Source organism: Anabas testudineus, chromosome 2 (genome assembly GCF_900324465.2).
Source record: "Anabas testudineus chromosome 2, fAnaTes1.2, whole genome shotgun sequence".
NCBI classification, from domain to species: Eukaryota; Metazoa; Chordata; class Actinopteri; order Anabantiformes; family Anabantidae; genus Anabas; species Anabas testudineus.
In genome coordinates this window covers 26,765,262-26,778,981 of record NC_046611.1, presented here as the reverse complement: position 1 = coordinate 26,778,981, position 13,720 = coordinate 26,765,262, and positions in this window count along the sequence as shown.

Here is a 13,720-nt window from a genome sequence, read left to right as displayed (position 1 = left end):
GCGCTGGCTGTTTGCGAACAGTGTGGGCCCTCAACCACGGGAGAAATGGAGAAAGAGAAGCTGGTTATCATCACAACACACATTACAGTCTTTTCAAGGCATCATTTGATCTTTATTTCAACATGTAAAAGACTTGAAGGCCTGTGTCCATGATAGGTGTGTGTTCCCCGTCTGTGTGGTTGCCCATGCTAATAATCACACTAAAAGCATGTGTGCACAGTTCATGTTGCAAGCAGCTCTGCAACAAATAGTGTTTGCAAATGATGTTTACTGAGTTTTAACATAGCTGGGGTGAAAGGGTGGAGGTAGATCACTTCAGCGTTAAGTAATTGTTAAAAATCCCTTTTTAAATTTGAAATTATTATTACATTTGAAATTATTATTATTATATGTCACACGTGGATCAGCCCTGTCATGTGAAAATACTTTAGCAAGGGTCAGCTCAGTATTGTGCCACTTTAACTGCAATAACTTTCAGTGGGAGAGGTGCGTCTGTCACACCACAAACGGAAAATGATAGAACAGCAAGAGAGGGCGAGAAAGAAATAAAACTGACAGGAGTGCTGGCAATATGTCTCTTCTAAAAGTTAGGTCACTCAGAAATGGGAAGGGGACAGTTAGAAACACAATCTTTCAATTTTGAAAAGGTGGGTGGTTTTATATGATTGGTTTTATAGACTGTACAGTAAGAATGTCAGCAAAATGCTGATGGTCCACCTAAACACACACACACACACAAAAATATATTTTTACAATGCCCTTCTTGGACTAAACCTACTGTATACCTGTGCATTTTCCAGTCATTGTTATAACTTTAATGTAAATAATGTCCATCTGTTCTATCCTATAAAGTCACAAACAAGCTTCAAGCTCTGACAAACAGGATAAATTAGAACGACATCAAAATAAAAACATGCACATGTGTAAGATTTGTTTTGTACTGTTATTATGTTGTCATTAAAATGGCCGAGGCCAAGTTAATCAAAGAGTGTATAGGTCATTAAATATGTTTTAACAGCCATAGTTCACGTTGCTCTATAATGATTTTGTTTGCGCCATGTGTGCCTCTAACGGGAATTGAACTCATTGCATTGCCAAAGTCATGCTCATGTATATTAGTTAAACAACCCGCAAACATAAACCTTACAATCAGCTGTTTTTTCAGATGGCCCAGAGGAATCAGCTATAAACAGTACTACTTATTTGACAGGATAACAGTGGAGAACTGTTTTCTTATTGGTAGAAGTACAGTACTTCTTTATAGCAGGTGTTAATCTTACTATGGAGTAATTTTCTGTGTTTTTGTTGTAAAAGTGGTACCCTGTGGAGTCCAAAAACTCTAACGTGCTATAAAATGAGAGCACGGTACATCTGTGTGTTGTGTCTCTCAGGTCTGTGTTCGTACTAGGTAGAGTGATGCTTTTCTCTTTCAATTCGATAAATCGATTTTTTCATTTAGTTACAATATCAATTGCTGCATTTAACAGTTTAACCAGTGCATGTGTTGTCATTTTTGTCATTATAAATCAGACATACTGTATACGAAACAACATGGAGGAATGCAAAGAATAGAAATGTGATTGACGAGTGGAGGACTGGAACATAATGACAGTATGGAGGGAGTTTGCAGATAAAAAGCAGGGACTACAATACCCAGTATTCCTTGGAATGATACAACAGTGTTAATGTGTGATACTGTGCTGATCCCAGTAGGAGGTGGCTAAATATCACACTGGAGCAGAGAGGGATTGGAAGAGGACATGAACTCAGATTTTCTGCTTAGCTTTTGTACAGTTTTCCATTTGTTCAAATGATAGGAAGAAAACAAGTAACAGCAATATTATCTGTGTGTCCATCCTTTTTACACTTGTAAAAGGGATGGATCATACTCTAGGAGAAACCATGTAGATATGTAAATAATGGCAGCAGTACATTTAAAGTTTCATTCTTTATGGTGCCGTAGTATCTATAGATGTGCATATTTGCATCTGTGCTTCATCCTGTAAGAAATAAGTTGACCATCACAACTGTCCAACTTGTTCCCTCAATTTAGTAAGAGAAGTAAGTAAGAAACCTAGAGGGAAGAAGAAGTTACAAGGCAGTTTGAGGCGGAGGAAAAGAAAAGTTGTAATGGAAGAGTTACTATTGGGAAAGTAGAGAAGGAGGGGTGCACATGGAGGAGACCCGGAGAGCGTTGTTGGGGATTTAGGGAATACGTTTGGGGATGAAGGAGGGAAATAGCAGAGTGAGAGATGGATGCAGGGGGAGACTGCCAAAGGAATGAAGTGCAGGGGGTGTAATGTGTGATTTAGAGAGTATAGAGGTTACGATGGGAAAAGAGGAGGACGAGAGTACTGGGACATTTAGGGAGGGATGGTTAAATTGAAAGAAAAGTGAAAGGTGAGAGAAGCCTGTGATGTGGAGAATGAGAGGTGGAACGCTGGAGAGTCAGCAAAGGAAAAGATGGCGAATAAGTGGAACGGGAAAAGGAAAGAATGAGAGAGAAGCTGGAGATTTAGGGTAAATATGGAAGAGAGAGTGCCAAAGAAGACCATATTGTCCTTATCGGCCTGCTCCAGAAAGCCTACTCCCTAATGGGGCCGGTGTGAAGGGGAAATGAGGACTAGGCCTGATGCTACCTGATTAGCCATTGACTCAACCGCACATCAAAGGCAGGGAGGGAGGGGGAGGAGGAAGGAGAGCTAAGTGTGCATGTGCTTGTGGGCTGAAGGTGAGTCACCATCACCTCCTTCAGTGGGACCAAGAATGTAAATCACACACACACACACATAGAGAGAGAGGGACCTTTTCCTCAGCCTTAAAAGGGAAAGCTGCTCTGAATAAGGAAATCCTGTGAATGGGGATATGGAAAATAGGGGGGGGTAAATAGACAAAAAAGAAAAAAGGCATGCTGGGAGGTGTGGTTATACTGGAATAGAAGAACTGGAAGAGAACGTGATGGAGACATTAAAAAAAGTCATCATGCTCTATTTGCCTTATGGCTACAGAAATTACAGGCCCGACTGCATCTGTTACTTGATATCTTGGCACCTGTGCGTGTCCCCTTTGTGTCCCACGCCCCCGAATTCACCGCTGTCACACACAATCACACACCTATAATCATATTCATCATCGTCGCCCGAGCCCCCTCCACCTCGCTCCCTAAATTTCTATCCAGTGGAGCCCCAGTATGGCTGCTGATGACCTTCATTAGTCCCCCCCCCCCCTTCTTTCTCTTCCACCCTACCTACTCTGTTCGTTTTTGATCCGTCTCTAGCTGTGTACTGTATGTTCACACATGTGCCCTGTCTTTTTCTTTTTTCTCCCTCCCTCCCTTTTTTTTTTTTTTTTTTTAATCTGTCACTCTTTTCTCATTACTCCCTGTCTCTGTTTCATTAGCATACAGAGTAAGAAGATGGCGCTGGGGGTAATCTGCGTGAGTCGCCGGTGACAAAATGGAGGGCGTCATCAGAGGTTGCAGCGCTGTCATCAACCGCCAAAACCTCCGCTGATGTCTGCTTGTCACATGCTCACACTCATGCATGCATCACACATATTTGCAGTGCACAGGGGAGAGAGAAGGAAACATGTATCCATAATCAGGTGTGACACATCACAGCGTAAATGCTCCAATCTCACCTGACAGTCACACACAGACACACACACACACACACACACCAACTGCAATGTTTGCGTTGTGGACCATCGCAACAGAAACAGACACTGACAGGTATCTGAGTATATTCTGAGATACACACAACAGGGGCTTTAATGAATACAGCTGGTTCAAGGTGTTTTTTTTTTTTTTTTCTTTTCTAGTTGAATTTGTCAGAGTTTGTAGATGCGGGAGCTAGGCAGAGGGAGATGGACTGTAATCCTTTTTAGTCTGCCAGGAAGATATATACCATCTTCGAATGTCTAATAAACAGTACAGTAAACTTAGAATCACTTATACCGACTAGTTAGTATCTTTTTAATCAACATACTTCTGTTTGTCTATCACACTTAAAAAACACTCTTTTCACAAATCAGTACTACTTTTCCCTTTACTAGAGAGTAGCTTGCAGGTAAATAGTACATTTACTTGCATACTGTGTTGATCTATAGAGGTTTTTTTTGTTTTTGTTTAATGAATTCCCGGGTGTACAGAATTTTAATAGTTCATCGACCTTTTCATTAAAAAGTTGCTTCTTGTCAGAAGAGTGAGCTCGAGAATCACATCAGCATGATATGGTTTTCATAACCAGACAAAAAATAGATAACCTCAGACACTGAATCTATGTCACTTCTTGCAGTATACCAGCCAAAAGCAATATCACTAAACGGTGGAATATAATGTACGGGAGTTCCAGGTACAGAAGAGTAAAATGTCAGCAAACTACACAGAAACACGTGTGTGAAGACGTTGACTAACCTCAGCCATAGCCATAAGAAGATGGCTGCTTGTCAGCCCAGTACGGCTACGGCAGTAAAAGTCTATTAAACTGGAAAAGGGTTGGTTCAGATTCTTTTCATAGTGTTTGAAGCTCGGCACAGCAGTGGTGAAGTGAGACGTTAATACCGCTGTGCACCACCTTCAGTTTCAACCCTTACTGGCAAATATACCGTATAGCTGACACACCTCCAGCTCCTGTGTACAAGACTCTCTACATTAAGCAGACTTTTAACAATCAAAGCCATCACAGCACTAGAGGAAGTTGAGAAAACACTAAATTCACCCTCTGACCTTCACAGAAACCATGATTTTCATTTACAAAGTCTGTCATGTTTTTTTTTTTTTTCCTCATCCTCACCAGGGGAGAAACTGTAATGTACCATGACAAGCGTAGCTGAACTAAAATCACGGGGTATGTGTTGATCAGTTGATGGCCTCCTACTCTGTTCTTGATTAGAAATTGTACACTTATTAATATCTGCGCTTGCTTGACAAGCCAGCTGTGTCTTAGCTTAAGTAAATCTCAGAGGAGGAGCGGGAGGGTGCTGGTGCCTAAGGAGGATGGACGAGAAGAAAGGAAGGAGACTCTGTGAGAGAAAACGAGATCCTAAAGCGTGGTGGACGCGGAAAGAGGGGGAAATAGTTAGCAAGCGAGGAAAGAAGTGGAGGGGACAAACATAGAGTGAAGGATGAATTCCCAGGAGGCAGTGTTAAGTTGTATTGGTGTGTGAGCTTGTCACTAATAGTGTCCCTGCCATGGTTATGAGAGCTGCAAATACTTTGATGCTAATAGACAGATTATGGAAAGAAACGAAGCATGTCCTGAAATCCTCTTAGCAAGACTTCACCTTTTTATTTATTTATTTCCTGCCAAGTTCTTTTCTTTTCTTTCCCTCTTCCTCTATCTACCTCTGTGGCCTTGGCATTGTCTTGTTGAACGTGTTTCATGTTTTGTCTGACGCTTGGCGGGTAGTGTTGTCTCCCTCTCTCTCTCTCTCTCTCTCTCGCTCTCTCTCTCTCTCTCTCTCTCTATCCTTTTCTGTCTCACACGTTTTCAAAAGGCACTTTATTTATTGTCCCGGGGGAGCACTACATTATGCATTAACCTGTTCAATTATGCATTCATTTATGCAGCCGTTGCCTTATGTAAATGCACTTCATGATTAAACAAATTGTTTCGCTGTTTGGCCGTGTGTTCCCCACATTGAGTGTTTGCCAGTGACATCATGCAGCACTGGTAACAGACTCCATGCCTGTAGTGTGTGTACGCGGGAGCGTGTGAGTCCCATTTGTGCCCTATTAAACTGGTGCAGGGGCCTTGGAGATTACAAGAACACTCTATGGGCTTCACAAATTGATAGTGAACACGGAAAAGCAAAGGTTTCCTCAACTGTTTTCTTTGGTGCCAACTGATGCTAGTGCTGCTACAGTATAGAAACGAGAAGGAGCAGTGTGACTGTCTTCAGTATGCATCTTATCCATCCGTGCAGCGACCAGGATGACCCAGACTCCACATTTATAAATCAGACTTTTTGTTTGCACCTCAGATGTCTCGTTTCACTGATAGCCCAAATTCCACCTTCTTGCAACAGAGGAGCTGATCATACCATAGCTGCCATTTTCACACTATACACACACAAACTGCCTGTGTTGACTTGCAACCTCAGAAAGTGTGAAATCATACGTGTATCTCGGCCAGCCAATATTTGTACTTTGATGACATCGGCTGAGTGGACGTGCCAAATTGGCAGACCACAGGAATATCACTGCATCAAAAGTATTGACCCATATAAAAGCTTAGAACCTGAAACAACAGCTAATTTAAAACAAATACCTTTAATAGGCAACGTTACGATGTCAGCAGAGGCCTTGGAAGCCTCCTATTGACTAAAGACTAAGAGCGTTGCTGCAGACATCTTAATCACAGCTATATATAGCCTTTTCCCTATCTGACAAGAGAAATGAGCCGTCATTTAAAACAGATGAACTGTGTCTGGATGGTGGGTCGACTTATCTAAACCGCAGCCACAACTTTGATCTACTCCAGAATCTCCCATTGGTTTCCATCTGATACACACTATCTGATTTGCCCACACCACTGAGGAATGAGAAGTTTTAGAGGAGAAAAGATGAATGGAATATGCATTAATACACCTTCCACATTGCTTTCCCCTCTTTCTCTTCATATACAGCCAGCCCTCAATCATGTGGTTGTAACGCTGTGACTGTGCCCCGCTCCGCCACCGCTTTCCTCTTTCTCTCTCTTCGCCTCTATCTTTCTCCTCCCTTCCTCCCTCCCTCCCTGCGTCTTGTGCTTGCTCCACCTCTCTGTCTCTGCCAGGCTGTGAGTGAGTGATGGAGTTTTAGTGGACCCTGTGAGCAGTCCTGTGGTTTTTCAGTGCCACACATCAGAGGCAGAGCATTAGCCCTCTGCATGCTTCAGGAGTTTGGCTTGGCAGAGCACCAGGCCCTAACTACCTCCACTCCAGGAGTCGCTGCTGCCAGCGCAGGCTAGACAAACTACCTGAGCCCAATTTGCAATATACATGAAATTATGCTCATGTCCCACTGTTTATATTTTTATTCATTAACCTTTATAAGGACATGTGTGTGTTTTTATTACATTAATTTCCTGAGTGTATCCTGACGCAAAATGAGTTCAAGCAAGTTTATATTGGCTGTTTTGAAGAAAAGTGGGTCCCTATCTGCATAATATACAGTAAATCTTCATTATCCAAACCTCTGGAAGACTGTACAGACTGAATGGTTGAAGGAATACGTTTAATGAAGGGAATATGCACAGCAATGCAAAGTTATACTCTGGTAATTTTGTACATTAATAATAAAGCTACCTGAGACTTGCATCTCAGAGCAATAAAGTTCTGTGAGCTTTATAAGAAACTTTGTCCTGGTGGAGTTACTGGACCGAATGAAGTATGAGAAATATTAAGAGAGGATAATGCCCATGCTCGTGTGTGATTCATGCTTGACATACTGTATGTATACACCAGTGTACAATATATTACATGTGTGAGAGAGAAACATCTGCACAACCTTGTGCAGTACCTGCAATTTCACGTACAGGACTGTAATTAAAGACAGATGAACAATAGTAATCTGGTTCCAAAGCACCGCACGGTCACGGTGTTGGATAGGATCAAACATCCAGTAAACATTCATTTATTATTTACCACCTATGAAGTAGCGAGTATGCTGTACGCTCACGTTCCCTCTGTCTGCAGGTGTTTCTAAAGCCGCCGTTATCGTGTGGGTTTTACAGTATAGAAGAGGGGATTCTGTAACTTGTTTGGCTGTGGACTAGAATGCATTTATACTCAACTTCGGACCCTGGGTCATTAAAACAAACGAGAAGTCTCCTCAGCTTTAGACCCACATGAAACAAGTCCCCGACACACTTAAAACAGACACACACACACACACACACACACAGTTTTACTGTGACGGACTTTCTGACAGAAGTAAGAGGGCGTCAAGAGTCACTACAGTAGACAGATCGCCTCAGGCTGTGCCACTCACCGCCTGCACTGCCTCTGTGTGTCCACGCAAGTGTGTGCATGACTCTGTCTATGATTCTGCAGATGTGGATCGTAAACACATACCAACACAAAACACATCTTTAAAGCGTGCGCACTTATTATGCTGCCGTATTAAATAGTAATCACGGAAATGCTACATTGGCATAATTTATGACATTTTTAATGAAGGACAGGAGAATATGCACACCCTACACATCATGTTCCAGCTAATTCCTGGACATTACATTTGGCTAATACACATTTTAAACAGCTCTCTGGTGGTGTTGCAACAGAATAATTTATCAAAACAAATGCTCCATTTTATGCTGTCTCTCAATTGAATGTGACCGGCACTAAAAGATGCAATACTTAGCCATGCAATATGCATGGAATTATGCTAATGCACAACATTTGCATTCATATATATCATTCATTGGCAAGACTGAAACAATATTAAAATAAAAGACTGGTGTAAAAGAAACACATGAATCCAAATTTGCTGGAAATTGTGCGCTTTAAGGAGGATGCATAATCATTAAAACATGCAGCAATTCAAAACACACTCTGCAACTATATGTAACTTTGGAATTGACCTCAACATCCATTTAGAATAAAACTGGGTAATTATTTCGTATACAGTACGGTATTTGTATGTATGAAATGTATAAATCAACCAGCGATCTACATCTGTAATATACAGCACTGTATCTATCTCAATCTCCTCCAGCAAGAATGAACCACAAGTGATTTTCTAATACTAATAAACACGAACAGTTCAGGCAGTTACTGAAACACACTTTCACTTTAAAACAACAAAAAAACTCCCACCACTAGCACACGCACATACACTGAGTATGTTGATGACACCTCTTGGCCGTATATACGTACAATAAGGGTTTCTACGCTAACGATTATCATCATTATCTATGGAAGACCTGACGGTGACGGTGATGAGAGCACTGGCAGATATATTGCCAACTGGGAATAGATGGTGATGATGAGCCGCACAAGTGTGCTACTATTCTGTGCTTTCATTTTCTCCTTGTGTCTCTCTACCTCATCATTGCTTCACCTCTTTGTCCTTTGGTTCAATTTTCGAATCACAAGTCAGGAGCAGTCAAGTGCTGCCAATCCGCCACACGGCCGCGTGTCTGAGAATACTAAAAGAGTACACTGGGAATGTATTAGTTACACAAAGTCCGTGCTGTGTTTTTATTGAATTATGAAGAATTTATGATAGCAATTTGATCTGGTGTATCACTTTCAGCAAGCCTCTTGTTCTGCATGTATAAGATATAGTGTAGCACTTGAGTATCTGTCTCTTTGGGGAATTGGCAGGGAGCAAAGCATGCTGTGTGATTCTCCACTCATCCCAATCACAGCTTTGAGTCTTCAAAGAAAATATGACTCAAATTTATATTTGACATGGTAATAATAAAACTACTTAAAACTATAAAGTCTCCTCCAGTTTCCCCATTTTATAAGCCCGTGTTTATCTCCCTATTTTAATTAGTAAGTGGCATTAATTTCTACTTTTGCTTTTATCGCCAATCATTTACAGGCACAAGGATGATCATATTCATATTACCAAATTATGGAATACATTCCCTAGGTTAATTAGGTTGTTCTTTTTAATTAGAATGTAATTGTGTGAATTGGTGTCTTTTCAAGGGGAAATGCAGGCTATCAGACACTACTGGCGGTTCAGGCTTCCAATTTGGCTGAGACTGTAGTCAACAGTGCCCTCTAGACGTTACAATGGGAACCAAGTTATTGTTCCTGTGTGCTAAAACGGCCCTTTCTTCCTGCTAATGGGTCGTTTCTTTGCTTCAGTATTTGTATGTCTGCCGTGTGTGTTAGTGTTTTGTGTGTATACGGCTATCTTTCATTTAAAAACTGATCCACTAAAGAATTATGCATCAGTTATTTAGTTTTATTTTTTATTTTAAAGGCATTTACAAGGACACATTTAACAATCACCATTGTGTACAGCATGAGTTGCAGGGGAGTCTTTTCACCAAACTGAAAAGACACAATTTCCACCTCGTTTTAGGAGTGGTCTGTCACTTACACTGTCTAAAGACAATATATAGATTGACATGAGAAAAGTAGTTTTTTTTTTTTGTTTTTATTAATCCAGACATAAATACATGTGTGTGAGAAAGAGAGAAATAAATAGAAAGAAAAGGGGATGGCAATATGAGGCAATGAGCTTTGCAACTGTAAGGGGATGTTTCATGGTTTCGGCTTAGGTTGAGAGTTAAGGTTTGAATTAGATTTGGACATATTACAGTTAGTCAACCATCAGCAGTTAGTTTTAGGGTCACACTTAGAATTGGATTTAGGTTATGTAGAGGCAGGATTGTAGCTTTGATACTTTTGAGGTCACCAAGGTCATGTAACTGGTAACATTTGGTTTAATGGCAGGAGGAGTTCTCATAATCCAGAATTATATGTGTTAAAAATGCTTTCTTTGTTAGGCTGAAGGAGATCTTTTATACTAAAGTACAAATCTTGAAATTCAAAACAAAATATCTGATATTATACTTATTATAATAACTTACTATTCCCCAGGGTTGTGTGACTGTGTCGTGTAGAAAAAGAAAAGGGCCTTGAAATAACATTCAGGCCGTAGGGAAATAGATCAGGCAGGTGCAGAAGTCATTTTATGGTCACATGTTGCATACACACTCCAGTCATGTCCATGACCATGACAATCCTCCACAATACTTGTCATATTAACATGTGCAGCTCACTCGGTGTGTGTACAACAATAGTGAGCCTTGCATCCTTGCTAGTATTGTGCTTAAATGGTACGCTTCTTTAATCTAGTTAATTCAAGTCTTTATGTGCATTGCATATTGTGTATTTCATGTTGTGCCAGAGACTCTGCGTCAAGCTTGCTAAGGCATCACTAGAGCAGAGCATGTATATTGCCGCATAGTGGAAATATAGGTAAAATATGAAATGACTACAGAATGGGAAATAGTATAAATATACAAAATGCTTTTTATCCCTGAGTTTTGGCGTCTTCATGTAAAGTAGAAAATGCCCCACACCAGATGTCCTTATATGTTTGGTGTTTGTGTATGTGCAGGTATTATGCTGTACCTTTCTCTGTCTATACACAACTTATAGACATCAGCTATCACCTAAATCATTCAGAGTTGTCTTTCCCTCCATCACATCCACAAACATTAAACATAGCAGGCCACAGGTAAACATGCTATCTCTAGGCCAATCCTTCACGTGGGGTAAGGCAATTACAAACTCTGCATGTCACCCCACCATGCCACCTACACTCACACACACACACACACACACACACACACACACACACACACACACACACACACACACACACACACACACACACACACACACACACACACCTTTCCATGCACTTGGAGACACACCCCTCAGTCTTGAACCACCCTACACACTTTATCAGTATTTCATCTCTCTCATTCCTTCTCCCTCCCTCTCTGCATGTCATTCTCTGTCACTCGCCTTGTGCAAAATTGCACTGAGGCGAGCTGCCACAGTATTGAGGAATAGTGTCATATACTGGCAATTTCCTCCCTAGGTGTCAGGCATACTTTACCTTAATATGTCTGCAGCGACTCTTAATAAAACAGTCTTGTCTATATACATATCTCTACCGCAGCCCAGCCTGTGCCACACTGCACACGGCACTCAATAGCATGCTGTTAAATATTTACCTCCACAGAATGTCAATGGAGGAGGAGCAGGGGAGAGGAGGAGAGGAGACAGAGAAGAGAAATGGAAAAATGTGTCCCTGGTTGGTGTTTTAGCTGTCTGGATCTGTTGCAAGTTAGTCTGGGAGAAATTCCATATCAGCCAGCGGAATGTTTTAGGATATCATGACGCCATATCAATGTAGTCTGGTTGCTTGAGTTGGAAAAAAAATACATATATATATAAATATATATATATTTATATATATATATTTTTTATATATATATAAATATATATATGGTGAAAAATGGAAATTGAAAACTAGTTGGGTGTTTGTGAAGAAGTATTTGGATGCAAGCACAAGAATTTACTGCTCCTGTCTGCCTTGTGTTCCTGTTGTGTTCATTTTGTGTTCTTCAAGACTTGTGCATTGTGTCAGAGCTCAGTGTAGTGAGAACTGACAAGCCTTGAACAGCAGGTCCCCTGCAGAGAGCCTGGGCAAAACCTGTCTGTACTAACCAAGAAAAACTATTGCGGGTTGGGATCCAGCCATATACTCCGTGATTTCACTGCTAGCCATGCTTCTTTTAGCAGATGCCGTGTTTTGATTTTTACATCTCGGTATATTCAGAGCTGTATTGTTTTTAGCATCTTGGCCGTTGCTAAGGCCAGTATAAAAAGCAAAGTAAAAAAATATTCCCTACTATAAGGATGAGGAACAAAAAAATAGACAATTGACATTTGACCTTAACTTTGAAATTTCTGTCAGGCATGTTGAATGTCACTGATCTCAGATTTGTCTTGGTTTATGGCTTGTTTTAGCTTGACTCTGGTTTTCTTCAGTGCTGTCACATGTAGAGAACTGATAAAAATACAATTTACAGCATGTGTGTTACATTCAGTGAGATAACACAGGAAGTGCTGACGTCTGTGGCTTAGCTTTTAGAGCCACTGGTGCGCTGAAATAATCCTGCTGTACATATAGTAGTTACCCTGGATAATCGCTAATACTGTGAATTATCAGTCTATTCTGAGTATTTACCCAGGACAGCTCCACATGGGAACCGAAATCTACTGCCCAACCCTCCAAACTTTATCACTTAGCTGCAGTATTCATTTGAGTGAAACTTAGAGAAACTATCTCCTGAATGCTAACTATGTGGCAGGTGATCCTGATAATAATCATGAGCTTGAAGGAAGGAAAGCTAACATCTCCTTTAAGTGCAGATTCTCCAGCTCAGACTTGGAGGCAGAAATATTCTCAGCGAAGGGCTCCAGAAAAAAAAAAAAAAAAAAAAAAAAAGAGAGAGAGAGAGAGAGGAAGGAAAACGACGGCTGGGTTTTTAATGACTTTCTGCGCATTAGAATAATCTGTCATTTCAATTAGTGGGATTGTCATCTATGAGCTGTCTCCCGCTGCACCCACACGCAGACACACCCTCGCGTGCGCACATACACACACACATAGCGCACACACCTATACCTTGAGGTTGTCATCTGTACCCCTCATGGGAAGAGAAGCAGGGGTGTCAAAGCAACCCCACCACCACACCACCACCCCCCCACCACAATATACACACGTATCACCAACACCACCACCACCACCACCACCGCAGCTACACACACACACCAACCCTAAAAAACAAAGCGAGGTTTCAAGGGAAATTGCTTGACAGCAGCTTAAAAGCCAGTCAGGAATAACTTATCAGGCGAGGGCTGCCATCGTGCCTCGCGGGGTCATTTCATTACGATTACCTTACCCTCCTTAACTCAAAGAGAGTGAGCAGGAGAGAGGGGGGAGGTGGGGGAGTGCAGGTGGTAGTGGTGGTGGGGATGGCAGGGAGGGGGTAAACTCTTCAAGAAAGAAAGATAGAAAGAAAGCCGAAGTTTCAGGAAGTGCTTGACTTTTACTTTTCTTCTCCCTCACTCTCTGGTTTTTGAACTTGTCTCGGTAATGAGCTTACATCTTTTTTTCCTGCTTCCCACCATATACAGTATGTCATCTGCTGTTTCTCTTTCTTGCAGGTATTATGGGATATTTCAAGTCGTA